The following is a 27,969-nucleotide window of genomic DNA, read 5'->3' as shown; positions in this document are numbered from 1 at the left end:
AGGGTGGGCAGTTAGGTAGCCGGGTGGGAGGGTGGGCAGTTATGTAGCCGGGTGGGTGGGTGGGCAGTTAGGTAGCCGGGGGGTGGGTGGGCAGTTAGGTAGCCGGGTGGGTGGGTGGGCAGTTAGGTAGCCGGGTGGGTGGGTGGGCAGTTAGGTAGCCGGGTGGGTGCGTGGGCAGTTAGGTAGCCGGGTGGGAGAGTGGGCAGTTAGGTAGCCCTCAGTTAGGTAGCCGGGTGGGCAGTTAGGTAGTGGGCAGTTAGGTAGCCGGGTGGGAGAGTGGGCAGTTAGGTAGCCGGGTGGGAGGGTGGGCAGTTAGGTAGCCGGGTGGGAGGGTGGGCAGTTATGTAGCCGGGTGGGTGGGTGGGCAGTTAGGTAGCCGGGGGGGTGGGTGGGCAGTTAGGTAGCCGGGTGGGTGGGTGGGCAGTTAGGTAGCCGGGTGGGTGGGTGGGCAGTTAGGTAGCCGGGTGGGTGCGTGGGCAGTTAGGTAGCCGGGTGGGAGGGTGGGCAGTTAGGTAGCCGGGTGGGAGGGTGGGCAGTTAGGTAGCCCTCAGTTAGGTAGCCGGGTGGGAGGGTGGGCAGTTAGGTAGCCGGGTGGGAGGGTGGGCAGTTAGGTAGTGGGCAGTTAGGTAGCCGGGCGGGAGGGGTGGTAGCTGCCTCACCTGGGGTCCCCCCTCCTCTTATCAGCGGCGGGAGGTGCGTCATATACAGAAGGCTCCGTCGGAGTAATCAGCCACTAGAGGTTCAGCTGCCTCCGGGCTACGGTGTCCCCACTGTATTGCTGCTCGCAATAAAACCAGGAAGCGGTGCGAGCAGCAATACAGTGGGGACACCGTAGCCCGGAGGCAGCTGAACCTCTAGTGGCTGCTTACCCCCGCCGGAGCCTTCTGTATATGACTCACCTCCCGCCGCTGATTAAAGGAGGGGGGACCCCAGGTGAGGAGGGGGGGGGCACTGAGGTGAGGGAGGGGGGGCCCAAACAAAAAGTAAACAAAAAAAATATTTTAAAAAAAATTCCTCTCGGGCAGCTGCGGGCCCCCTGTGACGTAGCGCTGCCGCGGGGCCCCGTAGCAACGCTATGGCGGCTATCCCCATTGCTACGCCACTGCCTCCTCCTACTGCTGCTGTTGTATTTATCCTGCTGCTGTCAGTGTGGTCTCACCGCCAGGGTCCACACTATGCATTGCCTGCTGTTAGTGCCACACGTCACTCCTCCTCCTGCTGCTGTTGTATTTATCCTGCTGCTGTCAGTGGTCCCACCACCAGGGTCCACACTATGCATTGCCTGCTGCCAGTGCCACGCGTCACTCCACCTCCTCCTGCTGCTGTTGTATTTATCCTGCTGCTGTCAGTGGTCCCACCACCAGGGTCCACACTATGCATTGCCTGCTGTCAGTGCCACACGTCACTCCTCCTCCTACTGCTGCTGTTGTATTTATCCTGCTGCTGTCAGTGTGGTCCCACCGCCAGAGTCCACACTATGCATTGCCTGCTGTCAGTGCCACACGTCACTCCTCCTCCTACTGCTGCTGTTGTATTTATCCTGCTGCTGTCAGTGGTCCCACCGCCAGGGTCCACACAATGCATTGCCTGCTGCCAGTGCCACACGTCACGTTTTCAGTTTTGTTTTTTTAAGTACACCTATTTCAATGTGAATTCACTTTAAAAAAAAACACACAAAAAAAACCCGAATTCACGAATACGAATTTTTAACGAATTTTTAGGCGTAACCTCGAACCGAATATGAACTCGAATTGAATTTCGTGGTCGAAGGCGAATTCGAATTCGAATGTCATGCGGACCCGAATTCGAATGTACCCGAACCGAATTTTGGTACATCTGAGCATGCCTGCAGGCCACTGGCATTGTTTACAAGGAAATAAATATGGCAGCCTCCATATCCCTCTCATCTCGGGTTTTCTTTAAAGACATGAGCATAGCCATCTTGGCTAGAGATGGCCCAAAGAGTTTGCCAGAAGAAAGTTCCCAGCGAAGATCAGCTGTTCGCGTCCGCGTCAGACGGCGAACACATGGCGTGTTTGACCCGACCCCTATACATCATCTTTAAGCTAAACTTTGACCCCCTAACTCACAGTCAGCAGACACATGGGAGCCAATCAACAGGGACCTCCTCCTGGACCCCCACCCCCCTATAAAAATGCAGTTGCCTCAGCCATTTTGGATTTAGTCTCTACCTGCTGTAGTGAGAGGAAGGGATAGAGAGCATTGCTGAGATAGGGAAGGTTAGCTAGGCCTGTTTTCTTGTTCCTCGGTCATTGACTTGACGTGAAAGTGCCCCAAATAGCCCTTTTGAGGTCTACTACATCACTCCACAACCCACTGGCACCCACTCAGAGCTGTGCACAAGACTGCTATTGTTTTCCACATTAGTAGCAGGCACAGCACCACTGCATTGTTTGTTTCCCACTGTTTTCTGATAGTACTATTGCATATCTTTGTGTGTGCGACACTCCAAAACCCACACTGAAACTTAGAGCTGTGTGCACAGCACACCACTGCTATTGTTTGCCACATTAAATAGCAGGCACAGTACCACTCTAGTTTTTTTTCCCACTGTTTTGTGATAGTACTATGGCATATGTTTGTGTGTGCGACAATCCAGCACCCACTGGCACCCAGAGCTGTGCGCACAGCACACTACTGCTATTGTTTACCACATTGAATAGCAGGCACGGTACCACTCTAGTGTTAGTTTCCCACTGTATTCTGATAGTAATATTGCATATCTCTGTGTGTGTGACACTCCAGAGTTTACAATGACACCCAGAGGTGTGTGCACAGCACACTACTACTATTGTTTGCTACATTAAGGGCTTGATTCACAAAAGGGTGCTAACATAGTTAGCACGCCTAAAAGTTTTGGACGTGCAAACTAGGGTGCTAAATAGTTTGCACGTCCAAAGCTGTTACTGATCGCACGTTAAGTTGGTGCGCCCGAAATGTGCGAGCAAAACATCGCGCCATTCGCGTGTAAAATAGCTTATCAGGCTATTTTGCACGCAATCGGTGCGACGTTTCCTGCGCATCGCACAGCGCCAATGCGCGCGCACAAACGCTTCCATGCATATCAGCCCATGAAGCGGCCATCTTTGCGTGCTAAGTGCCTTTTCACTGGCGTGCTAACACTTAGCACCCTTTCATGAATCGAGACCTAAATAGCAGGCACAGTACCACTCCAGTGTTAGTTTCACACTGTATTCTGATAGTACTATAAAACGTCCAAGATGAGTCAGCACCGTCTTTCATAAAGAAGCTCTTTTATTGAAAAAAGTTAAAACAGCATAGTGTTAGGCATCCATCAGCAACAGCTCCACTGTTTCGGGCATCCTAGCCCTTTTTCAAGCCCAGAAGCCTAACATCCACACTGAGCAAAATTCACAATTTAAATAGTAAAGCTATGTTCCAACAACCAATCAGATTACCACCCTCCAGCCAATCAGAGGGAAGCAGGGACCTGCTGGGAAACTATTCCTCTTAACATGCAAATTGGGTGCTTGATACCACCCCAGGAATTATCATACTCACAATCCATGTAGAAATAACAAGCCGCCATAGAGACGCCCGCCCGGGATCCCCATCACGCACCACCTCTCAGACTATGATGTAAACCTCGTAATTCAACACGTGGTCATACCACATGTCTCTATAGAACTAATGGCGTGCGCGGAGAGCAAAGGCTCAAGTGCGTCATGCCATCTCCAGGGCAGCCGAGCGCGTCACTAGCTGCACCGGGCATACACGCCCCCGCTATCATGCAACTGCCTCAGCTGACCCAAGTAACTTAGCAACTGCAACGGCAAAACGGCACTGCATGTGTAAATAGAGAGTAGCGCATAATGGGGACCATGGCCACACATCCATACAGTGTCATCAGAAGACATAACCCTGGATAATTTTAAACCAGTCTCTGCTTACCTCATCCCAGCTGGAAAGCTGGAAAGAATAATCTGAAAAATAAAAAATAAAAATAAAAAAAGAGTAGCACAAGATTAAAATTCATCTAACAACCACAGAGGACAATACAGTGTTCTTCTATATACACCCTGACAATTCATATTCCTTATTCATCCCACCTCAACTAAAAGTACCTAACTTCCTTATCCTCATTGCTTCTTTCTAAAGCAGTGATTTGTGGCAATCACCTCTCCTGATACTGAATGGGGCATGATCTATTATCTGTACCCTGAGCTGAGAAACTGCATGCCTATGCTCCCTAAAGTGACATGCCTGATCTGAGCAGGCTTATGAGATGAAATACGGTCACATAGGGGTTGTGTAGTTTTGTCCACATAGCCCAAACCACAGGGGCATTTTATTAAATAAACAACATATGTAGAATCACAACTAAAAATCCCCTTATATTAAACTTGTTGCCACTAGAGGGATGAACAAAAACATCACCCTTTGTCACACTGCCTGTCATGATCGCTTCTGCAGCATGTACTGCTGGCTGCAGAGGTACTGCAGCCAAGCAGTTCTGATTCATTTACATGCATTTGCTTGCATAGTTCTGCTTGCACTCACACTGAGTGTTCATTCAATCTGCAATTGCTCTGCAGCTCTGGACTGCTCAGGACTGAGTGATTACCATTCAGCTGTGTGGGAGTTTGCATGCTTACATCCATTGGTTGATGCCGGCATAAAAGTCTCCATCTCCTTTCAGACTCCGTAGACTCCATAGTTTCAGTCTTAGTTTGTCTAGCTGTTACTTCTGGGCTTTTGTTAATGGTTCTTGTTACCTTGCGTGGATTGTGCTCACTCCTGCATAGGAGTAGTGAATCCTTCCTAGTCCTGTTCCTGTTAACTTGCATGGATTGCACTCACTCCTGCGTAGGAGTAGCAAATCCTTCCTAGTCCTGTTCCTGTTACCTTGCATGGATTACGCTGACTCTGTGGAAAGAATTGTGTAGATTTATAATTAATCTATATATATATATATCCTTTATATTCTTATGTGGCTATAAGGACCACATGCACAGAATCAGACTAGTGTGTTAGAGTGACACTTTAAGTAATGGAATTATTATTACCCTAAGAGTTATCACGATATCACTGAATATATGTTATATATGTTTTTGAACCATTTACTGTGCACAGTTTCCTATGTCCTTTGCAGTGAAATTCCAGAACACCTCCTTTCCCCCTCAGTGTCATGGTGTACTAGGCACAAAAGAAACAATTTGGAAGAAGCAGTCTGAGCCAGTTTTCTGAAGGTGGGGGTGCCTTTGAAGGAAACGAAACAAGGAACTGATTTCAGAAGACTTCCTCCAAAGTTGACTTTCACTTTCATGGAGGACGGAGAGAAGTCAAATAACCCCGCCCAAGAAAGGAGGACTGAGACACCTCGAGATGATGCTAATTGGACATTTACCAGAAAGAACTGCCCAAAAGGAGAAATATTTTATCATATTAATTAGGCTTTAAAAGGTCCCTGCACGCCAGGAGAAAGTCACTTTTCTACTGCTGTGCAGGGCCTGTGTTAGTTGCAGACTCTATATGCTGGCTGTGAGAAAAGTCCTTGGACAAGTGAATAAAGATTTCTACGTTTTTGGCACTTAATGGAGAATGTCTCATGTGTAAGTTAATTTTCCTTTAACATCTGGTCCACCGAACCGGGAACCTATAGTCACAAAGAATTAAGGCCTAGGAGCGCGTTTGTGACTGGCGATCAATCTGATAGCAAGCCGGTGAAAGCCCACCGGGGCACATGTTCCCTTCCAAAAGGTGGCCAAACGCAACTAGGTCTCATGTCCTTGTGACATACGGTTTATTTTGAACCGTGAGACTTCTTCAGCCAAGATCGGTGAAATCGCCTGCTTAGGATTCTAAAACAAACTTCTCGGGTGTCCTGAAAGCTTCTTAATTGTAAGTACTACCTTTTATTTCTGTAACTTCTTGTACACAGGGCTGCGCAAAATTAGAGTGAAAGTTTTTGATGTGTTGTTATGATGTTTGAAGTAAGGTTTAACTCCCTAAGTCCTAAGTCCTAAGTAACGGTTTATTACACTGAGCATTGTCAGGTCTCTGCTGCAGCCCCGAGGTGCCTTAGCAGGAAAGTTTTCATCTTAGTGCAGGCACGCTGCCTCAGCGGGAATTATAAGATCTTTGCGCTGTAAATGCAGGAATTGTTACATCCTTGTGCATAGCAGGCAGTATATTTTCCGGGAGGGGACCCACGGAACATTGTGAAGAGGTGTGTAAACAATGGGGCGGGGGGGGGGGGGGAGTTAAACGGTAAAGAATTGTTCGATTGTTGTGCAAGTATGGGTCAAGGTACAAGCAAAATTATGGCCACTAATGACGAATGTGTTATGTGCGGGAAAAAATAAAAATTGAGTAAAATATCGCAGCTTGTGGGGGGATAAATATGGGTTTTTAGGACATCTGCATCTTGACAGCTGTAAAGAAACTTGTTTTTCAAATTAAATGTGATGCTCAAGGTAATGTGATTTTAGAAAAGTAATATGGCTTACCAGAAGCTCAAAGATGGCTACTAGAGGCATATATGAGGAGGGGCCAAGTACGGAGAACAAAGACTTGGAGGAGGTACCATGTACTGCATGTCAGGTTCCTCAGAACCCTCCCCAAAACCAAGACCAAACCCAGCCCCTCCCACGAAAGGTGGATGGGACCTCACAGACATATTAGGTGAAAGATAATGTAAACGGATTAGACATAGATGAGCTACTGGATAAAGTGATGAAGGTTTTCAGTAAATATAGAGGTATAGCTCCCCCTGCTGCTGAAACAACAGATTCCCCTTATGAACGGTTTAGGATTGCTATACGTGAGGTTTTGACTGAAAGGATATGCAAGTGTGTCACACAATATGTGGTGGATCATAGAATTTGCGGACTGAGTGATTTTCTAGAATGCACCCGATACCCTGTATGTGTGATTAAGAGGAAAGGGAAGAAAGTTGCTGCATATGTTTATGATTGCAACAAGGATGAAAGTAATTGTTATGTGAATGGTGGTAACAGCCACACGTGCTCACAAAAGCGCAGATTTAAGGACTATGAAGGTCGCAAACGACGTGGGGAATGTTTTGAATGTGGTAAAAAGGATCATTTAGTCCAGCAGTGTCCTGAAAGACACCAAGGTTACTAAGTGACAAGTGTGGTTAAGGGTACTAATTTGTGCCCTAGTTGAAGGCAAATGAGTAAGTGAATTTATTGATGAACATAGAATGTTACGTTGTGGTATTAAAAGGATTGTGTAGGATGTGAAGCTTGGAATTCCAAGCTCTGAAATCTAAATCACCAGAGCTCCCTGTGATGTATAAGTATCCAGCAGAGAGGGGCTATAGGAGAAATTTACAAGCTATGAGCTGCTGTTTGTCTGTTTGTTTGTTTGTTGTTTGTGTAGTTTCCACAGTATACAAATGTCTGTAAAAGTTTTATATTCTGTTTGTCTGATGTTTTGTCTGAAGATTAGAGATTTAAAAGCATTCTTACTGTCTGCAGTTGTCTGTCTGTGAATGTCGGTCACTTGGAATGTGTCTGTAATGTTAAATTCTGTGAAATTCGAGTGGAGCTTCTGCCTGGGATCTGTGTGAAGGTATGGGTTACGCCCACATTTCTGAGGAGGGACAAGAGGCCTCATGGACTACTGATCCCAGCTAGATGGTGGAACTGATCCCAGCTAGATGGTGGATTTTGTGTGTGTGTGTGTGTGTGTGTTGAAGCGGAACAGAGTGATTTGAAAGAATGCATGGAGTAAAGTAAGAGGTTTGTTTAAAAGATATATATATTGTGTGAAACCCAGAAAGCGGTATACTAAAAAAAAAAAAGGAGAAACCCCGCAAATATTACTTTCAATTATAAGAGTAGAAATGATGATTTTTTTTGTTTTTGTTTCTGGGAACAATTGATTGCTGCATTGCTGTAGTATGTGGGTCATTGTCATCTATTGATTGGCTGTTTTGATTGACACCTGATTAAATTTTTATAATTTGTGGGTATGTTAGAAGAAGTTCAGTAAAATGACTTTGATAGAAATATTTTGACTACAATGCCTTGTCTAATGGCGAACTGCAGAGAGGGATGCATGACTGTAGTTCTCTGCCAAGAACCCGCCACCAGCCCCACCGCCACCAGCCCCACCCCACCCCCACCAGCCCAACCCCACCCCCACCAGCCCAACCCCACCAGCTCCATCCATCCAACCCCCCCCCCACCCCGCCTATGCTGCACAGCCAGTTTGCTTGGGCATTTATGTCTTCTTGTCCAAAAGCTGCACCACCCTGGCCCCCTGTACCTTTGTTTTCTTTGTTGTTTACTGACCAGAAGATGGTTTTTCCCCGTCCGCAACTGCGCGGTGACTTTTCCGCAGAGCAATTAACAAATCTTTGTGGATCAGTTCTATGTGCACAGGAGGGAATACACCAACAACTAAGATGGTCTTACAGTAGTGAGCTGAAGAACATTGTAGAATAGATAAGCTTCTTTCTGCGTCTTTGCTCAAGCTGTGTGTTTTATCACTTACCCTATGCCAGCCTGTTATATGGGATTCATCCCCCACTGTTTTTACTAACAGTCTGTATGCTTTCCCATCATGCATACGTTTGTGGCTTCATGGCGTCCGCAGGGTTTGGTGACAGCACCTGAGGAGCCCACCCGTCCCACAGACCATGGATGTTCTCCGGGCTCCCACACCACTGGCCATTCACATGTGTGCAATTTCCCAGTCCCCTCATCTCCCATGGCAACGACTTGGCAGTCCTGACGTCTACAACTACAGCTCCCTCTGCTGACTTACAGTCTAAGACTTTACCTACAGGTCGCTCTGCATACTGCTGACCTACTAACCTTCCTTTGACTGATTCTGTTCAATTGATTTGTGGTAATGACACATGAGTCTTACATGTGTCAATAGGAGGGATAGTGTGGCTAAAATAAAACTACATGGGAACATTTGAGCCATTGTAAGAGGGCGCACATGGGCCTTCCGAGTCCAGATTAATTAAAGATCCAGAGCCACAGCTTGCTACGAACACTCACATGAAGCTTCGGTGGTTTTGAAATAAAAGAAATGTTGTTTGCATCTTGCTCAAGAAGAACGCTTAGTGGTCATTTCCTTTTAAAACAGTAGCCAGATCCAATCTGTTCTTGATAGTTAGCACCACGGGGAAAAGAGGGGCGGAAATTTGAGATCCTGAGGCGACGGGAACATTTGCTTGAGCCTCAGTGCGACCACGATCTCAAAGGCTGTGGGAAGATATTAGAAGATTCTTCCTAAGGCACAGGTGTAGTTCTTAATCTTGAACCATGGTGAAAAGGAGATAAAAAAGGGGGAACAGATGCCTAAAAAGGCTACATAGGGGAAGTTGGGTTAAAACCATAGCATTTTAAAGGGAAAAAGAAGAAGAAGAAGAGCTCTGGAATGACAATGACAATGACTGAACGACCTCCATTGAACAGCAACGACAGGATAGACAAAGAGACTTCTGACCCATCCCCATCGGACAGTATTAACAAGATGAACGTGACTAGTAATAAGGCTCTAGCGACCGGTGGAATTTTTAATTTTTTTGGATTACTTTGGCAACTTTTGCTGCAAACTAAATGAATGTGTCTGACTGTATTGTGTGTGCAGCGGCTAGACCGCAGATTGTTCTGGTACTAGTAGTGGCGAGTGGATCTGAGTTAGAATGTATGATACGAAGTATGATAAGTGTGAGTCAAGCACGGAACTGTACCACAGAAAGAGCCCGTATGAAGGTACCAGGCACCCCACAGCGTGTATTTGCTAAAGCCAGCAATCTTACATACTATAATAGATCTGCCCCCAGTAACCATCCAATGATTAAGTATTGTGGAGAAATAGTGGTGCCCTGTCGGGATGATAGAACATGTAACTATATTGCCCTATGAGTCCTTTAAAATTTTGGTGGATAAAAAGGTACACCGGAGTAAAAGGGAGGCACCAAAAGGGAGTTTGGACCCATATGTATATATTGACGCGATAGGGGTCCCCAGAGGGGTGCCAGATGAGTTCAAGGCTAGGAACCAAATTGCTGCAGGGTTTGAGTCAATTTTCCTATGGCCAACAGTTAACAAAAATGTGGATTGGATTAATTACATTTACTACAATCAGCAGAGATTTGTTAATTATACTAGAGATGCTATCAAAGGTTTGGCAGAGCAACTGAAAGCAACATCATTAACAGCATTGCAGAATAGAATTGCATTAGATATGTTGTTGGCAGAGAAAGGGGGTGTATGTGAATTTTTTGGGGAACAATGTTGTACCTACATTCCAGATAATACGTCCCCTGATGGAAAAGTGACAGTGGCTCTTCAGCAGTTAAAAGATCTATCTGAAGAGCTGAAACGAAACTCAGGTGTTTCAAATCCAATAACAGACTGGTTACAGAAGTGGTTTGGAAGCTGGACCTCATTTTTTCAGAGTTTTGGTATCGCATTCCTAACTGTTCTTATGGTTCTGTTCCTGTTAGCCTGCTATATTTTTCCAATGCTGAGAACATTTTTTGCAAGATTGATAGATAAGCATATGAGTACAACTATGTATGCAGCCTTAGCACAGCATGATGAAGAATCATACGGTGATCTGGGAGGAGATTATGATGGTATGCTGGAGGGGGATGGCCAGGCCAATGTGTGAGGCAATTATTCCAGCTCACGGCCAGAGCCTGATTTTTGTTTTTGATCATTTCACTTCTATGCCCTGACTTGCTGTAGTGCATACCCATTTGCAGCAAAGGGGAATAGAAGGCTGTGTTTGCTTGAACCTCCAATCCCTGTAGTGGAGACACATTTGCAGATACCCGAGGCTTAAGCATGCATGAGCACAGAAATGTGAATGTAAATATTGTTTTTATACATATATATAATCAAGCCACAACCCACAGTGTTAATTATAAACAGGAGGGAAATGTGGAAAGAATTGTGTAGATTTATAATTAATCTTTATATACATAGCCTTTATATTCTTATGTGGCTATAAGGACCACATGCACAGAATCAGACTAGTGTGTTAGAGTGACACTTTAATTAATGGAATTATTATTACCCTAAGAGTTATCACAATATCACTGAATATATGTTATATATGTTTTTGAACCATTTACTGTGCACAGTTTCCTATGTCCTTTGCAGTGAAATTCCAGAACACCTCCTTTCCCTCTCAGTGTCATGGTGTACTAGGCACAAAAGAAACAATTTGGAAGAAGCATTCTGAGCCAGTTTTCTGAAGGTGGGGGTGACTTTGAAGGAAACGAAACAAGGAACTGATTTCAGAAGACTTCCTCCAAAGTTGACTTTCACTTTCATGGAGGACGGAGAGAAGTCAAATAACCCCGCCCAAGAAAGGAGGACTGAGACACCTCGAGATGATGCTAATTGGACATTTACCAGAAAGAACTGCCCAAAAGGAGAAATATTTTATCATATTAATTAGGCTTTAAAAGGTCCCTGCACGCCAGGAGAAAGTCACTTTTCTACTGCTGTGCAGAGCCTGTGTTAGTTGCAGACTCTATATGCTGGCTGTGAGAAAAGTCCTTGGCCAAGTGAATAAAGATTTCTACGTTTTTGGCACTTAATGGAGAATGTCTCATGTGTAAGTTAATTTTCCTTTAACATCTCCTACGTAGGAGTAGCGAATCCTTCCTAGTCCTGTTCCTGTTGCCTTGTATGTTGGTCTGTGTGTGGACGCTTGCTGTCGCTGGGTCAGTGACTGGATTAGCAAGTGTTCATTCTGTTTGTCTCAAGTCCTTGTTTATGTTTAGTCAGATCCATGGTACATCTGAACTGGCAGGACCCCAAGGATTTTGTACAATAGTTTTTTTCTGTTATACCGTTTAATACTACCTGTGATTATCTGTGTTTGACCTATTGCCTGTTATCTTGCTCTGTCTGTCCTGCCTTGTGGATTATGCCAACTCTGGTGTAGGAGTGGCAAATCCTCAAGCCCTGCTCTTGTGAGGTACGCCATCGCTGCGGTCGCGATTGGCTGCCTCATTTCTTGTATCTGTCTGAATGTTTGCTAAACGCAAGGGCAGTGCAACACTGCACTGCGCTGCCATTGCGTTTTATCAGAGGCCCAGAGCTGCAGTTGCTCTGGGCAGCCTGTGTAGCCTCTTCCATTATCCAGCTCTTAGCCTAGTTGTGCTGGGTGGTCAGACAGTATGCCCCCCCCCCCCCCCAGCATTACACTGCCACACATGTGGCAATGTAAACAGGGAAAGGTGCCATTCCTAGTCACTAGATCCTTCTCAACTGGGCATGTGTGGACCACCTTATCTCTAATTTTTGGCGGCCATCGGAATGACATTAGTGGCGGATACCTGAACTCCTGTACTGTCGGGAATGACTCACTTAGAATCCTCCAATGTTTGTTAATAATCTTACCAATATTGTAACTTTTGGCTATTGTAATTACTAACGAAGGCAATTCTGGGCCCCTTAGACCTCTTTGTATTCCTTCCTATATCTTTTTGGCCCACCAATAGATCATTAGGATATTCTCTCCTCTTAAATTTGTCCCTCATCTGTTCTGATCTACCTTCACGTTTATCAGGATCCGCCACCAATCTCTCGACTCGCATCAATTGACCCTTCAGAATGTTATTTACAATATGTTTCGGATGGAAACTCTGGAACTCCAAAATGGAATTCCTATTGGTTGGTTTTGTGTACAGGTCGGTGAACAATTTGTCACCCACTCTATACACCCACGTATCTAAAAAAAGAGACTCCTATGGAGTCCACATGCGTAGTCAAGGTGATCTGGGGACACTTCTCCTTCAACTCAAAAATGAAGAGGTCAAGGGCTGAACGTGGCCCTGCCCATATGCAAAAAACGTCATCAATATAGCGCCACCAGCATTTAGCATGCTGGTGGAACAAGGGACTATTATATACAAAGCATTCTTCATATTGCCCCATAAATACATTTGCACAGGACGGGGCCACGTTTGAACCCATTGCTGTACATCTACGCTGCACGTAGAAGCACCCATCAAACAGGAAGTAATTTTCATGTAATACTATCCACACTAGTGAGATGACAAATTTTCTCTGAACATCCGTCAAATCAGAGTGAATCATCAGAAACCATGCAACTGCCTCCACACCCCCATCATGAGGGATGGAGGTGTAGAGGCTTTCTACATCCAGAGTGACCAGTAGGCAATCAGCATCTAATGCAGACAAAGTATTTAATTTCTCACTGAACATTTTCGTATCTCGCAAATATGTGTCCAGAGTATGGACCAATGGCTGTAAGATCTTATCAATGAACTGGGCCAAGGGAATAAACACTGAGTCCACACCCGATACAATAGGCCTACCAGGTGGTGTCTCTAAACTCTTGTGGATTTTAGGAAGGGTATACAGTACTGGGGTCACCGGATGTTCTTTAATCAAATACGTTGCACATTCCTCATCTATAGTACCCCTTTGTACCCCATCATCTACCACCTGTTTAATTAACCCTTGTATACTAAACAATGGATCTATATCAAGTTTCTCATAAACTCCAACGTGAGCTAACTGTTGTAATATTTCCAAATGGTAATAATCACTATCTAGCATCACCACCACCCCACCCTTATCTGCAGGGCGTATTACGATCCATTAATTTTGTTGCAGTGATTTAAGAGCTTCTCTTTCTCCTTTTGTGAGATTAGATGCAACCTTAGGTGGATATCTAGTAAACTCTTCCTCCAAGGTTCTTAGATCCTGTTTGACCTTGGAGATAAATAGCTTGATTGTAGGGTGACTGGAAGGGGTAAATGTACTTTTGTTCCGTAGTCCCAAGGGTTTCAAAGATAGCTTAGTATTCTCTTCCATAGTATGGACTCCAGGCCACCTTTTTCTCAAAAAAGGATAGGGAGGAGATAAGCCCATCAGGAAGTGGGTGGGACAAGGCCATTTTTTTTCTAGGCTGGAAGTAATTAAAGGCAAACCGTGCGAGCGCCGTGATTGCAAGAAGTGACTAATCTGTAGGTACCTAAAAGCTTCTAAATCTGGTAAATTAAATTTCTCCTGTAGTTGTAGCCAAGACAGGGGGGCTATCCCTCATTAAGTCACTTAGAGAGTTTATTCCTCTAGATTTCCAATTACCCCAAGCGAACCCACAGACTCCCGGGGGGAAATCTGCGTTATAAAATAATGACTCTAAACTAGAGTGTCGACCTAACTGGTCTAACATTTTAACAAGGATCTTTTTTAGTAAGAGGGACTCATGAATGGGGAGCCGGAGAATATCAGAACTGAGGCAAGGCTTAGGAGTCCAAATAAGGCTACTGATTGGAAAAGGGGAAATCATTTCCTGTTCTAAGTCCACCCATCTGACTGATCCTCTGGGGGAAGACCACTGTAGTAATTGAGCTAACCTGGCTACGTAATAGTAATGCATAATACCAGGAGCACCTAAACCCCCCTGAAGTGTGAGACGTGCTAAATGTAGGTATTTAATTCTGGGTCTCCTACCCCCCCAAGATAAAGTTGGTAATTTTAGACTGCAAAACTTCCACATCTCTTCTGACGATTCTAATAGGTAGAGGTCTAAACAAGTGCAAAATTTTAGGCAGTCATGTCATTTTCACTGAGTAGATACGCCCCATGTAATAAATAATGAGGCAGCTGCGGCGGACCACGCTGCCATCGCAGCTGCCTCTACCTCCCTGCCTGATAGTACTCCCGGGCCTCGGGGTTTTAGCACGTCAAGGCCGGGTCTCTCGTCCGCACAGAGGGTCACATTGATGCGTGCGCGCGCGCACCGTCACGACCTTTATGGGGCGAGGAGGCGTATCACCTGACCTACGGGTCGGCTGACGCCACGCTATGCGCCCGCCGCCACTGATTGGCCGGGCGCAGGGGGGTGTGCCTCGGGGTCTCCTCTGGCTTTTAAGCTAGGAAGAATCACTCGCAACTTGTCTGCTGTTGTGAATACAACGTGTTAGCACTCAGACCCTTTGTTAGCAATTATTGTACTTGTTCATATTATCTGTGTATAACTGTAGGCTCTGTTTGACTATCCTTCTGCTCACTGATTCTGTACCTTAGCCCATCTGATCTTGCTGCCAACTCTGCCTGTTCACCGTTTACTCTCTGCTATCCGATTCTGTACTGTATCTGCCTGTCTGTTGCCAACTCGATTAGTCTGACCACTCTACTCACCAGTGAGCCCTCGTCACTGGTGAAGTATTCGCTGTACTGACAGTGCCCACCAGCTCCTCTGGTGAGGTGTTGCCAAATATGCCAGTACTTACTGTTGCACCAATACACCACTGTGCATTCAAGCTATCACACTTGTCTGTGTACTATACTTGCATTATTAGTGATTCTGCAGATCACTACATAATTAGGTATAGCATCTGTATTATTGGTGATACTGCAGATCACCACAAAATCAGAATTCTGTTTCTTGCTGACACCAGTTGTTACATAACAGCAGACCATGACGTCTTTGGACGCACTGTGCCGCCAGGTTGAGGCATTGACCACGGCGGTGAACAATTTAACCGAGACGGTCAATACCCAACAGACACAGATCAACCAGCTGTCTTAGGTAGTGCGTACCCTAGAGACTGCAGCCGCACCAGTGCAGTCCCCTTTAGTTACTGAGCCCAGAATGCCCATGTCTGAAAAATTCTCAGGGCACAAATCAGATTTTCAAAACTTCAGAAACCGATGTCTCTCTTACTTTGAGATAAGACCAGTATCTTCAGGTTCTGAGAGTCAAAGGATAACCTTCATCAAGACCTTGCTATCTGGGGACTCTCAGACTTGGGCTTACAGTCTTCCTAATGGTCATGAGGCTTTGACCTCTGTACAGAATTTTTTTGAGACAATGGTGATTATTTACGATGATCCGGATATCGCCGGAACTGCTGAGAGGAAACTTAAGACTCTCAGGCAGGGGCATAACACTGTAGAAACTTATGCCGCAGAATTCAGGAGGTGGGCAGTGTTGGCTAGGTGGGGGCAGTTCGCTTTGTTAGTTTTTTGACCGGCTTATCTGACCCTGTGTCTGATATAATGCTCAGCCATCCTGAACCTAAGACAGTGGATGAGGCTATAGCACTGGCAGTTAAGATTGATCGCCGCATCCGATACCAAAAACAGACCCGGGGTAAAAAATCTGTTAAAGCCGTTCCTTTCTCCTTCTCCCCTCCTTTTCCTCCTTCAGACGAACCGATGCAGATCGGTCATTCCCGACTGTCTGAGCTGGAGAAATCCCGGAGACAAAAAGAAGGCCTCTGCCTATACTGTGCTGAAAAGGGACATTTATCTTAGAACTGTCCTAAGAAGGCGGAAAACTCTGCCACCTAGGTGTAGCTAGAGGTACTACCCTAGGCGAGCCAGCTTTACCTCTACCCGATAAACATTTATTGCTCCCTTGTTCTATTACCTGGGAAGACCATGTTTTGTCTACCCAGGCATTTATAGACTCGGGATCTGAGGCCAATTTTATTGATGCTGATTTTGTTAAGAAATTGGGGGATACCCCTGATTCCTTTAGACAGGCAAATTTTTGTTACAGCAGCGGATGATTCCCCATTACAGGGCAGGCAGGCCCTTTCACAGACGCCAGTTCTTTTATGTCATATAGGGGTATTACACAAGGAAAGGTTACAGTTTTTTGTACTTAAGATGGCCACCTCGACAGTGATCTTGGGTATGCCGTGGTTAAAGAAACACTCTCCGCAGATAGATTGGAGCTCCCGCCAATTGTTAAGTTGGTCTCCATTCTGTCAGCAGCATTGTTTAGAGAGAGTGGCCGTATGCACCACCCAGATTCAGATCGAAGGTGTACCCTCACAGTATGCTGAGTTTGCTGATGTGTTCTGTCCTAAGTCAGCAGACAAGCTTCCTCCTCACAGGAGTTTTGACTGCCCCATTGAATTAAGACCAGGTTGTATGCCCCCTATAGGCCATCTCTATAATCTTTCTGGCCCGGAAAAACTGGCCATGCAGGAATACATTAAAAAAAATTTGGCTAAGGGCTTTATCCATCCTTCTAAGTCTCCGGCCGGAGCAGGTTTCTTTTTTGTTCAGAAGAAGGATGGTGGGCTTCGCCCGTGTATCAATTACCGGGAATTGAATAAGATAACTATAAAGAATCGTTATCCCCTTCCTCTAATTGACAATCTATTTTCCCAAATCACTGATGCTGGTATCTTTTCTAAGTTGGATCTAAGAGGGGCATACAACCTGGTACGCATCAGGGAGGGTGATGAGTGGAAGACGGCCTTTAACACGCCCGACGGGCACTACGAATATTTTGTCATGCCCTTCGGGCTATGCAACGCTCCTGCTGTCTTCCAAGAGTTTGTTAATGAGTTATTCAGGGAGGTTCTGAGACACTTTGTTCTAGTTTACCTTGACGACATATTAATCTACTCGCGGAATTTGTCAGAACACAGGAAACACGTGAAGTTTGTCTTGGAGAAACTAAGACAAAATTTTCTGTACGCAAAACTCAAAAAATTTCTTTTTGAGGTGTCTGAGGTTCCATTTTTGGGATATGTCATTTCCACTTCTGGGCTCTCCATGAACCCCAAAAAAGTGTCTGCCATCATGAATTGGCCGCAGCCAGCAGGGTTGAAGGCACTCCAGAGATTTCTGGGCTTTGCCAACTATTACAGGAAATTTATTAAGGGGTTCTCCTCAGTAATGTCTCCCCTTACTGATCTCACCAAAAAGGGGGCAGACACTTATAATTGGTCAGAGGAAGCACATTCTGCTTTCTCGACTCTAAAGAGTATGCTTTGCTCTGCCCCTATTCTGCAACATGTGGATGTCACCTGTCCTTTTATAATGGAGATAGATGCATCAGAGATAGGGGTTGGGGCTGTCCTGTCTAAACATTCTGGGTTTCAAGGTAGATTGCATCCATGTGCTTTTTTTCACGTAAGTTCTCTCCGGCTGAGAGAAATTACGACATTGGGAATTGTGAGTTACTAGCCATTAAACTCGCATTTGAGGAGTGGCGTCATTGGCTCGAAGGAGCAGAACATGTGATCACGGTCTACACCGACCATAAAAAATCTGGAATATATTGAGGGGGCCAAGAGACTCAGTCCCCGACAGGCTCGCTGGTCCCTATTTTTTACGAGATTCAGATTTATAATAACCTATAAGCCTGGAAGTAAAAACATCAAAGCGGATGCTTTGTCTAGATGTTTTGAGCCCGAGTCAGTACAACCTTCAACTCCTGAAAATATCCTGCCCGAGAAGGTTGTCGTAGCAGTCACAGAGACTTGGGAGGACTGGTCACTCACTTTAAGACCGTATCAACTGGAGGTTGCCGAAGGGAAACCTGAGGGGATGTTGTTTGTCCCGTTGCATTTATGGTTACAGATTTTGCAGTTGTTTCACACCCTCAAAAATGCAGGCCACCCTGGAGTGGCTAGGACACTGGAGTTACTGACTAGATGTGTTTGGTGGCCATCCTTACCCCTAGACTGTAGGGAGTTTGTTAAGAACTGTTCAGTTTGTGCCAGGAGTAAACCATCCAGACAGGCCCCAGCAGGCACACTTCAGTCCTTATGTATTATATGTGGTAACAGCGCTCAACAGATATCATACATCAAATCTTTGTAACTCCAATAATTTTGCATACCATCACCCCGATATTCAATACAGAGAAAAAATATTTGAAAAAATATATGAAAAAAATATAATAAAATAATATATATACATCAGTCCATATCAAAATTCTCATCAAGATAGATAATTATAGGGTCCTAGTGCACAAGTCCCATTAGCAGATTTCTAGCTTCCAGCACAGGTAATCCTTATCAGTAAACAATTGTGCTCACCAGACAGAGGTGCCAATCATAACAGTTGGCTAATTCACGTGTGGCCCAGCCAGTAATGATGTCCGCCTTGTTGTCACCGCATACAGCCCGCATATGTAAAAGAGAAACACTTCTATGGTGTAGTATGTTATAACCAAGTGCACACCCTTTAGTGCCTAGCATACAAGCCTAAGCAGGCTGTGACCCAACACAGGACTTTCTTCCGCACTCAAACATCAATAGGTCAGCCTCTTACCAGATACTCTGGCTGACCATGCAAGACCAGCAATAGCGTTTAACTTTAATGTCCTCTTTCACTTCGCTCTTCTCGTAATACAGCACCTTTGAACTCAAGCAAATACTACCATAGTGTAACACCGTTTTATTTAATAAAAAAAGGTTAAAATTGCACTCACAAAGTTCCAGTAAAATATGCGCATATCAGGTTAAAATCCTAGAGGTTCAGCGTCTCCCTCCGTGGTTAGACTCCGCCCTACTAGTTTCGTCAATGATGACTCATCAGGGGCTTGGCCAACCACCGGAGGAGACGCTTCTTTATACATACAATCATTATCATTATTGGTCCACCGTGACAAGGTGCCGCCCATTCCTTCCGTCTGTCTCACACGAGACATGATTGGCTCAATGGCGCCAGCCTATCTTCCCCTTTGTTCCATAAACCTCCCCCATTTCCATAGCACCCGGCAAGCATTGTTTCTACGTGCTTAGTATATATGCCGCTGCATATCACATCCCAGCTCTCCTATATCTGGCTCATATTCTCCAATTCCGCGTATGTGTGCATTATACTCCCACATACATGGACTCTAACCATTTTCATAGTGCACATTACAACGCGCACCTAAAGTGGTTTCAGTTTCCTTCATAGCCAGCATGTATTACAGATGACTCCCACCCCCCTACTCTCACTTCCTAACTGTACCCCGCAGCATCAGCTGCTGGATGCAATAATCGGATACATGTGCCCACCTTGTCACTTTCCCGTCCCATATCCACAGCGGTTCTTATGGTATGTTAACAGACCAATATGTAAACTATAATAAACTTCAATCATCAGAAATAAAACAATTAATATCTAAGTCTACATTCAACCCCCCAGGTTTCAACGTTTTTAATTCATAAATCCATCGGGTTTCCATTTTTGAGATCTCCCTAATTTTATGGCACCCTCGCCATTTCGTGGTAAGTTTCTGAATTCCTTGAAATGTAAGCACACTGGTGTCTCTCCCATGTTGCTCCTCAAAGTGTTTTGACACACTGTGCCCTTGAAAACCTTTCAAAATGTTGTTAATATGTTCCCCCACTCGAGCTTTCAGGGTTCTTTTTGTTCTCCCCACATACTGTAGCCCACATGGGCATCCTAATAGGTACACCACGTGGGTACTACAGCAGTGCATGAATTCCCGGATCTGATAACTTCTCCCTGTTACCTGACTGACTGTGACTCCAGTTTTTACCCCCTGAGCCCTCTCACATACAGTGCACCGTCTACATGGGAAAAAAACCCACCCTTCAGTCCTTGCCTGTGCCTGAAGAGCCATGGACCCACTTGTCTATGGATTTCATGGGTGAACTCCCCAGGTCAGATGGCAAGACGGTCATTTGGGTGGTAGTCGACAGATTCAGGAAAATGGCTTATTTTATACCCCTGGACAGACTCCCCTCTGCTCAGGAACTGGCGGATCTCTTCATTCAACACATTTTCCGATTACATGGCATCCCGGAAAATGTGGTGTCAGAAAGGGGAGTCCAGTTCGTGTCTAGGTTTTGGCGAGCCTTTTGTCATCACTTGGGTATGAATCTGTCGTTCTCGTCCGGCTACCACCCACAGACCAATGGTCAGACCGAGAGAGTCAATCAATTATTGGAGCAATTCTTGAGGTGCTATGTGGCAGATGCCCAATTAGAGTGGGCAAAGTTCTTACCATTCACAGAATTTGCACATAATGATTTGAAGAATAGCCCTCCAGGCTTTTCACCATTCCAGGTGGTCACGGGGAGATCTCCCAAGTTCTCCTCGCTACCGGTGGTGTCTTCTCCTTTTCCTGTGCTGGAGGAGTGGCAGGGATCATTAAAGAAGATTTGGTCAGTGGTCAAAAATAATCTGGAAAGGGCTTTTCAGACTCAAAAGAAGCAGGCTGATAAGAGACGGTCAATAGAATGGGAGTTTGTACCTGGAGACATGGTGTGGGTTTCTACCCGGCATTTGGCCCTGAAGCAACCTTCAGCTAAGTTGGGCCCCAGATTTATAGGCCCATACCCCGTGTCTAAAATAATTAATAAGGTCACTCATGTCATTGCGCTGCCATCTTGTATAAGAGGTATAAAGTCTTTTCATGTGTCTTTAATGAAACGGCTGTGCATGTAGATTCCTCTCCCCCACCACCCTGTGGTGATTGATTAATTGACAGTATCATAAATTATTTTCCTTTTCCGTGTTTAGATTTATTTTCTCCTGCCTTATAAGCTCTAACATAGTTGTCGTCGGGGTAAGCATTGTGTCCTTAAACCATTGTGAATCCAGACCAGGATCAAAGTCAGGATTGTTGCCTATTGTCAATAGTAGTGATGGGCGAACAGTGTTCGCCACTGTTCGGGTTTGCCCGGATTTTGGCCTGTTCGGGTTCGGTTCGGCACCCCCCGAACACCTCATGGTGTTCGGAAGGGTGCTCGGCCACGCTGCCCGAACCCGAACAGGCCGAACAAAGCCCCCTATAGGGTCCCAGCATAAAGGGAGAGCATGCCCTGAGCGCGGGGGGGGGGGGGGGGGGGTCGGAAATGCCCCCCACCCCTCCCCGCTAAGCTCTCCCTTCTGCTGGACCCTATAAAATTACATTGGCAGGAGGAGGGCAGGAAGCGGGCAGCCGGAGATCACAGGCGCTAGTACCATCTGGTACTTCCGCCCTCTCTGTGACGCACTTCCTGTTTACATTTGTAAGTCGCGTCAAGAGAGAGCAGAAGTACAGTGATGACGCGTACGAGGGTACGTGTCATCATGTACATCATGTAGGGTCCCTTTATGCTGGGACCCTATAGGGGGCCCCAAAGGGACATGTTCGGGTTGGGTTCGGGGTTCGGCCCGAACATGCCGAATATCGGGGGCATGTTCAGCCGAACCACCCCGAACCCGAACATCTGGATGTTCTCCCAACACTAGTCAATAGGGGGGAAATTTATTTTTTGTATCCTAGATCCAACAATTCCACATACGTCAGAAGGGTGGGAGCAAGAAGAGGATGGGAGACCTCCCATAATACATTCCTAACTGTTATTGGGTGCCAAGATTTCACTAAAGAAAACCCTATTAGCTCCTTCTCAAATTGGGACCAGAACTTTTGGGAAGATGCTATCCTTATATCTAATTATCTGTCTAACTGTATGCTCCTATAATATTGCTGGATATTGGGAGCACCCATTCCCCCCATGTTTTTGGATCGACTAATCGTTCTAAAGGCTATACTATGTTTATTTTTCATCCAAATGTCCCAGTTCGCGAACCAAGACTTTGGCACTGCTGTTGGAAGATTTTGCATAACAAAATGTATCTTTGGTAAAATTTTCATTTTAATAAAGTTGATTTTCCCTATGACATTGAGAGGGGACCTTTCCATTACTTGTAGGAGATCTATACATTCTTTTTGGATTGTTACATAATTCTTCTTTAAATAAATTCTTGAAATTTTTGCAGATATAGATCCCGAGATATTTCATTTTAATTTCTGTTAAGTTAAACTGATACTTTCTCTTGACCTCCTCTAATGTACTCTGATCACATCCCAAATTTAATAGAACTGATTTTGCATTATTTATTTTAAAGTTCGAGACCTTACAGAATCCCTCTAGAATATTACAAACTTTATCTAACGAAGATTGTGGGTTACTCAAAGTTACTAATAGATCATCCGCATATGCCAAGCTCTTATTTTCATAATCCCCTATTTTCTAACCCACGAGACCTCTGAATCATTTTGTATTATAAAAATTATTACCTCCATGCTTAGATTAAATAGGAGTGGGGAGAGGCGGCACACCAGTCTTACTCTGTTATACATTGCAAATGATTTAGATAGTCTCCCATTAATTTTAACACTAGCTTCCTGATTTTTATAAAGACCCATAATTCTGTTAATAACAACCTCCCCAAAACCGTAAAATGTAAGCGATGTATATATAAATGGTCTAGCTATTCGATCAAAGGCCCTTTCGGCATTGATTGCCTTATCTTTACTAAGCCATGCACTATATTGGAAATTAATTGCAGAGAAAATGTTATCTCGCATTTGATGGCCTTTTCTAAACCCAGACTGTTCTTTACCTAGTAGATTATCTAATACTTTTTCTATTCTAATTGTTAAGGTCTTGGCATAAATCTTTACATCTGTATTAATCACTGATATCGGCCGGTAACTTGCGTAATTTTCTTGTTTTTTCCCTCCTTCGGGATCAAGGTTATTGTTGCTAGATTTCCCATGCACGTAAAAGGTTCTTTACCATTCTCTTGTTAATCACTTTACAGAAGATTGGAGTTAATCTGTATTCAAAGATCTTATAGCAGTCTGCTCCAAAACCATCTGGTCCTGGACTTTTCTGACTTTCTAATGTTAAGATTACATCTCTTACTTCCTTCTCTGAAATAGGAGCCTCAAGATGCTCTTTTTCTCTGCTTTCTAACTATGGGAGTTTCGAAGAAAGAAAGTAATTCTCTATTTGAGCTGAAGTCACTGCTATGTCTTGATTGAACAGATCTTCAAAATAATTACCGAAAATATTCCCCATTAAGATGCTGTGATAGCACAGGTTACCTTTTGCATCTTTAATCTTCTCTATATAATTACGAGTTTTCCTTTTTTCTAGTAACCTTGCCATGGTTTTTCCTGGCTTATTAATATTGATCGAATACTCTTGTCTTAGCCGTGCAGCACTGCTTGTCATTGGCAGAAGCTATACACACCCTCTCCAAGCTCTGCATGAGTTACACAGTGAGCTGTTCTCAAGCTATCACACTCTGGTTAGAAGCCATGTATTTTGTTTGTAAACACTGCATAAAAATGGCAATTACAAGCCAGGATTGCAGCAGGGAGTGGCAGAAACGGTACAGAGGGGCCCAGGAGAACACAATGAATTGAATGCTATGCTTTTTATTGTAAGAATTTTAGAGTTCAGATTCTCTTTAAAAAAAGAGGTCACTTTGTTCTTCAATTGCCTATCTAACCCCAGTTTCTTTCAATAGCTCTTCATTCAATCTCCAATTATATTCTGTCCCAATGTTACTGTTCCATTTAATTGTGATAAAAACCAGTGCATGATCGGAATACGTAATGCATCCTATCTTATCATCCATAACATCCAACATATTGTCCTGTTCAATTAGAAAGAGATCCAACCTTGTGTAGGTATTATGCACTTGTGAGAAGAAAGTATAATCCGAAACTCCATGATTGTGGATTCTCCACACATCCACTCATTTTTTACTTTTGAATTAGTCGACCAACAGCTTTAATTGCTTTTTTCCAATACTAGACTTTTTTGATGAATCAATTTTAGGGTTTAATGCTGTGTTAAAATCCCCATCCATAATTTATCTTGCTTTGTCTCACGTTAGCATAAATGTTTACCAGTGTTGTTACCTAGAGGGTAGAGGGCTTTCTTCCTCTACCATATAATCAATTCTTAAACTATTCATGTATCTTTATTATATTCACAACAGCGAGGAAGTAAAATCATAAGGTAAAGAAAATATAGGCCATATAGGGAAGTAGTTGTGGTCAAAGACCAGGGCTCATCGCAACATCCAGCACCCATGTAATCATCATTCCATCCATACCCACACATCCAAATGACATCAGCCTTTCCCATTCTTATCCCCCTTTGATCCATTGTTCTCAATCCCCCATAGTTGCAACTTTTGCGATTTATTGGTGGAACATGTCTCTTGGACATCCTCAAACAACTAAATCCTTAGTTGATTAGGTAAATCCTGCTTCCAACTTGGGTTCTCCACTTCCCTCCTCACCCATCTCCCACCGCTTTATCTCCACTATTGGCAAATTGAATCTTTCTAGCAAAGGAGCAATCGGGTGCCCATCCTTTAGTGTGTATGAATTATTTGCTATGGTAGCTGTCAGGGACAGAGGGAAGCCCCATTGATAGGTTCCCCCCTTCTCCTTAATACTGGCGAGTAAGGGTTTCGGCAACCTGCGTCTCAAAATAGTCCTCCTAGACAGATTATTAAACAGCGCAATTTCATGGCCCTTGAATTCCACTTTTCCCAATTCTTTTGCTTTCCTCAGAATACTTTCTTTTTTGGCCAAATAAATGAACCCTGCACAAAACATCCATCACACTGCCTTTATTGGAAGGTCTTACTTTACCAATTTTGTGGACTCGATCCATCTCGATCGTTTCAGGAGCACTTTCTCCTAACAGGCTTCTAAAGATTTTGTTTACCTTATGCGGAAGTTCGTTATATTTTAAATTTGCTGGTAGACCTCAAATGTTTATGTTATTTCTTCTGCCTCTATTTTCTAAATCATCAATTTTACTGGTAGTGGCTAAGGTATTCAGCTGTTTTTGATGAGAGCTAAGGAGTTTATCCTGGGATTTGGTTGCTTTTTTGATTTTTTTCTGCTTTAGCTTCCAAAGATTACATTTTTGAGGTCAAGTGGACTATACTCCAAGTCCCTAAGGGAAGGCAAGGTCCCTTCGTGCTTTAAAAACTCCACCATTATCCCTGTTCCAAAAAAACAGGTAGCTCGAGACCTAAACAACTTCAGACCAGTGGCCCTCACTTCTGTTGTCATGAAAACTTTCGAGAAAGCGGTCCTAGCCCTTCTTAAGCATTCCACTCTGCACCGCCTGGACCCACTCCAATTTGCGTATAGAGCAAATAGGTCCACGGATGACGCTATCAACATCTGTTTGGAGTTCGTTACAGACCACCTGGACAGACCGGACTTATATGCCAGAGTGCTCCTCTTGGACTTCAGCTCGGCATTCAACACCATATGCCCACGGATACTGCATGATAACCTAGTGGAGCTTGGTGTCCACCCCACCCTCCACTGCTGGATCATGGATTTCCTTACGAATAGGTCCCAAACTGTGAAACTTGGAAATATATCATCCAGCCAAAGAACAACCAACACGGGAGCCCCACAGGGATGTGTCCTGTCACCTTTTCTGTTTTCACTATATACCAACAACTGCACATCCGAAGAGAACTCCGTCAAAGTCATCAAATTCGCAGATGATACCACAATTGTTGGCCTTGTTAGGAAGAATGATGAACGGGCCTACCTCCAGGAGGTGGAAAAAATCAGCCACTGGTGCAAGGAAAACAAGCTAGTGCTCAATAATACCAAAACTGTGGAAATGGTTATTAACTTCAGAAGGCGGAGCACCACCACCCCCCTACCCAATCCATATTAATGGGTCCGAAGTCATCAGAGTCTCCAGTGTCCGTCTCCTGGGCACGACCATCACGGACGATCTGAGCTGGAAAGCCAACACCATCTCAACCCAAAAGAAGGCCCAGCAGAGACTCTTCTTCCTGCGGCAACTAAAAAAGTTAGGTATGGCCCACGAACTCCTAAAGTCCTTCTATTCTGCCACAATCGAGTCTGTCCTCTGCTCCTCCATCCTCGTCTGGTACACTGGGGCCACAACCAGCGACAGATACAAAATCCAGAGGGTCATCAGAACTGCAGAGAAAATAATCGGGAAGCCCCTTCCCCCACTGGATCTCATTCATGAGGCCAGGATGTGTTCCAGAGCAACAAGGATTGCAAACGACTTGACGCACCCAGGCCATCGCTTCTTCCAACGGCTTCCGTTGGGGCGCAGATTCCGGGCCATCCCCACCAAGACATCAAGGCACAGGGACACTTTTTTCCCCACAGCAGTGAGACTCTTGAACTCTGTACGAGCCCTTTGGGGTCCCCCGCCACCCAGGGAGGCACCTACGTAGTCTGACACCAGTGTTAATACTAATGTTCTACTTCTCTCTGTGCTGCTCCTCTTGAAATGTCTCTGTATCTGCTGATGAGTTGCTTACTGTCATGCTGTTTTTTATGATTACTTTGATTACTTTTTTGCTGTATTTAATGCTCTCTTCTACTGTCAGTGTGTCTATGTAAACAAAGTCTAAGGTGTTCTGTGCTGCTAAAACGAATTCCGGGCATGACCCAAATCATGCTTGGCGAAATAAACGGATTCTGATTCTGATTCTGATTCTATGGCTTCCTGCAGTGGTTTGATCTCTTCTAAGATTGTCTTTTTAATCGTGTTTTGTATTGTGTCCACCATAATTCCTTGCCATGAATAGGATGCTTCTTTAAACCAATTTTTAAGTTGAGTTTCAACCTCCTCTTTAGCAACAAAATCTTGGCCGCCTATCCCCAAGCCTACCTGGGCCCTTATTGCTTTTACCTCACAATATTCCACTATTTTTTATAATGTGAGGGGATATCTGAGGGTGTGATAGAGCCAGCGGCTTGCACAGGCAATTATATTTGTCTTTGGGGCAGCCCTAAAACCTTAGGGACAGATTCGTGACCTTTCTTGTTCTCTGCTGCCTTTTGTAAATCTTGGGTTTGTAAGTTAGGCACAAAACCGTAATTACTTAATTTTTTGCTGTTTTTAGCAAGAGAGTTTTTCACTCTATTTCTTGTCGCAGTAGCCATACAATGTGATGGTGATACCAATTACTAGTAGGTGCTTTATTTTATTTTTTTTATTAGAAGAGATTTTATTGTAGCATGAAAAAGTGAAACAATGAACATAAACAGAATATGAATAGCGCAAGTTTCAAGATTCAAACAAAGAAATAGCAGGGGGAGCATAAACAAACATGAGCAAAATATTGGGTTAATGCACCTGGAAAATGGGGGACTGAAACCACCCTACTGAGATTCCAGGGATCACCTTAAAAATAAAAAAATGGCAAAATTATAATGCTCACCAATCCCGCGTCAAATTAAGAAAAAAAGAAAAGAAATGAAGAGGAAATCAAACAAAATAAATTGAACCATAACATATCGCATATCGCATAACACTGTATGTATATATATATATATATATATATATATATATATATATATATATATATATATATATATATATATATGACCTGACTTCAAGCGTAGGACTAGGGTCAAGTA

This window comes from Hyperolius riggenbachi, chromosome 9 (assembly GCF_040937935.1).
Source record: "Hyperolius riggenbachi isolate aHypRig1 chromosome 9, aHypRig1.pri, whole genome shotgun sequence".
NCBI classification, from domain to species: Eukaryota; Metazoa; Chordata; class Amphibia; order Anura; family Hyperoliidae; genus Hyperolius; species Hyperolius riggenbachi.
The sequence above is the reverse complement of the archived record's forward strand: the minus strand, read 5'-3'. Positions refer to the sequence as shown.